The 2936-nt window shown below is 49.4% G+C and overlaps 1 protein-coding gene across 1 annotated transcript in view; it reads left to right on the top strand.

Moving 5' to 3' along the window:
- Adap1 (ArfGAP with dual PH domains 1) overlaps positions 1 to 2936 on the top strand; it is a 54250-nt gene that overhangs the window by 23540 nt on the left and 27774 nt on the right. The window lies entirely within an intron of this gene.

The following is a 2936-nucleotide window of genomic DNA, read 5'->3' on the forward strand; positions in this document are numbered from 1 at the left end:
TCACTGGGGGATTCTAGGCAGGGGCTCTACCACTGAGCCACACCCCAATCCCTCACTGGAGGATTCTAGGCAGTTAGACTTGGCAATCTTCCAAGTCACCCTCTTCACCATCCTAGAAAAGAAGCCAGCTAGAGGGTCTCAGTCTTTGTGTTAAGGGCAGGCTGGCCTTGGTCCAGTGACTCCGTGGGGCAATTCTGGCAGAGACACACGGGGGAGATACTGTTGTTTCTGGCCATCCTGACTCTGACTGGGAAAGGGAACATCAGCCTAGGCCAGAGAGCAGTTCCCAGGAGGAGTCTGGACGTGGACCACGGGGCCCTCCCAGAGGATGGCAGGCCTACTGTCCCAGCATTCTCTGCAGTCATTCACATCTCAAGGCTTGTATACTGTTCTCATTGGTCTTTAGTTGATTGGTTGGGTTTCAGAGACAGGGTCACATGTTCAGGCTAGCCTGGAACTTGTTATGTATCCAAGTACGACTTTTAACTCCTCCTGTCTCTGGTGCCCAAGCGGTGGGATGGTGGGGGTACATCACCATTCTTGACTTACTTTTTTCATGATTTTTTGTATAATATCATTTTAAAATTTTTTTCTGTACTGGGAGGTGGTGGACACACCTTCAATCCCAGCACTCTGGAGGCACAGGCAGGAGGATCTCTGTGAGTTGGAAGCCAACCTGGTCTACAGAATGATTTCCAGGACAGCCAGGGCTACACAGAGAAACTCTGTGTATGAGTTTGGTCCCTGGAACCCATGGTGGAGGGAAAGAACTGACTCCTGCAAGTCAGGCTGACTTCCGTATGTGTGCTGGGGCATGTGAGCACAGAAACACAGAAAACAAACAAACAAACAGATAAAATTGAACACGGTGGTGTACACCTTTAGTTTCAGTAGAGATAGGCAGATCTCAGGGTCAGCCTTATTTACACAACAAGCTCTAGGCCAGTCAGGGCTACAATATGGAGACCCTGACTTTTTTTTTTTTTTTCAAGACAGGGTTTCTCTGTGTAGCCCTGGCTGTCGTGGAACTCACTCTGTAGACCAGGCTGGCCTCAAACTCAGAAATCCGCCTGTCTCTGCCTCCCACGTGCTAGGATTAAAGGTGTGCTCCACCACAGCTCGGCGACCCTGACTTTTAAAAAGTGAAATAGCCAGACAGGTGGTTCATGCTTTTAATCTCAGCCCTCGGGAGGCAGAAGCAGGCAGATCTCTGTGGGTTTGAGGCCAACACACACACACACACTGAAATGACAGAATCTAATTCTGTAGCTCAGGCTGGCCTGGTACTTACAGTCTTCCTAGCCCAACCTCTGAGTACTTGGGATGACCGGCCTCACCACTGAGCCTGCTATTTGGTGTGCAGGGGGCCCATTGGCCAGGCTCAGCAGAGGACTGATGGTGTGAGATCCCCTCCTTCCCCCGGCTTTGGCTTCTCACCTCCTCCTCATCCCAGAGGCCACCAGTGACCAATGCTTCATGCCTCTTCTGGAAAATGTCTGCCTATATGAGCATGCATATGTCTTTAACCCCCACACAGGGACGGTCTCGTCTTTCATGAATTCTGCCATGGTCTCTAGAGTGTAAGGACCTTGTTCGACCTCTCTGCTTGGACACTTAGATTTTTCTTCCTTTCCCCTTCTATTTCCTAGTTCTTTTTTTTTCTTCTTCTTGGTCCCCCTTTTTTTTTTTTTTTTGGTTGTTAGAGACAGGAGTCTTATGTAGCCCAGGCTGGTTCTAGCTTACTATGTAACCAAGGATGACCCTGAATTCCTTCTGATCTTCCTGCCTCCACCTCTGAGTGCTGATGTTACATCTGTGTCACCACACCCTACTTCTTTTTCTGTTTCATTTTTGAGACGCAGTCTCTCTTTATAGCCCAGAGCAATCTGACGCTCACAATCCTCCTGCCTCAGCCTCCTGAGTACAAAGATGGCCAGCCTCAGGTTGCTTTCAGTCCTTTCTCTCCGTAACTGTTAGGTTCACAGTGTGACTGACATTTGTGCTTCTGGAAACTTGTATGTGACCTAAATTCTTTGAGGTGGAGGTGGAAGGTCTGAGGCTAGACAGCTTGGCAGCTTCTGAGAGACTTGCCGGATCCCACCATAGAGGGATCCAGCAAAAGTGGAGGAGGCTGCAGCACACCCCAGCTGACCTGGGGGGACCTGACAGGGTGTGCACTCTTCCCGGGGAGGCTGAGAATTTCCTCTTCGTGAGCTGAAGGACCCGAGAGAATTTTCTATCCTTAGCCTGCTCTTTGCTCACTTGTGGCCTTGCCATCTCCACTGCTTCTACCATCTTGGGGTTTGTTGACCTGTTCAGGAAATTCACCCAACCAAGAAGCAGGCTCGTAGAAAATAAATTTTCATGGGTGTCTTGGTTTTACTCATGGTGGTTTTTGACATGGAAATTTTTTTATCACGACTTAGTCAAACTGATCGGCCTTTCTTGTGGTTTACAGCATACTCAGACAGACTCAGAGAGTGACTTTTCATCACCTAGTGTGTATGCGTGTATGGGTGCAAGTGTGTGCAGAGGTCAGAGGACAGCCTCGGGTGCCACACCTTCCTCAGGCACCTTCCACTCTTTGTGACAGAGCCTCTTGGCCAATAGGCCAGGCTAACTGGCCACTGGGCTTCTGTGTGTCTCTGCTTTCTATCTTACAACTGCAAGGAATGTCTCTGCGTCAGTATTTTTTTTTACATGGGGTCAGGCTATCACATTTGTGAGACAAGAACTTTAACAGTTGAATCACCTCAGCCCTTGAGAGTTGTTGTTGTTGTTTTTAATTTCAGTATCAGTTATGGATCCTGGAGTCTACATCACTAATCCCTCACAGGTGGGGGGGGGAGGATTCTAGGCAGGGGCTCTACCACTGAGCCACACCCCAGTCCCTCACTGGGGGATTCTAGGCAGGGGCTCTACCACTGAGCCACACC

Source organism: Grammomys surdaster, unplaced genomic scaffold, assembly GCF_004785775.1.
Source record: "Grammomys surdaster isolate TR1022 unplaced genomic scaffold, NIH_TR_1.0 126109, whole genome shotgun sequence".
Lineage (NCBI taxonomy): Eukaryota > Metazoa > Chordata > Mammalia > Rodentia > Muridae > Grammomys > Grammomys surdaster.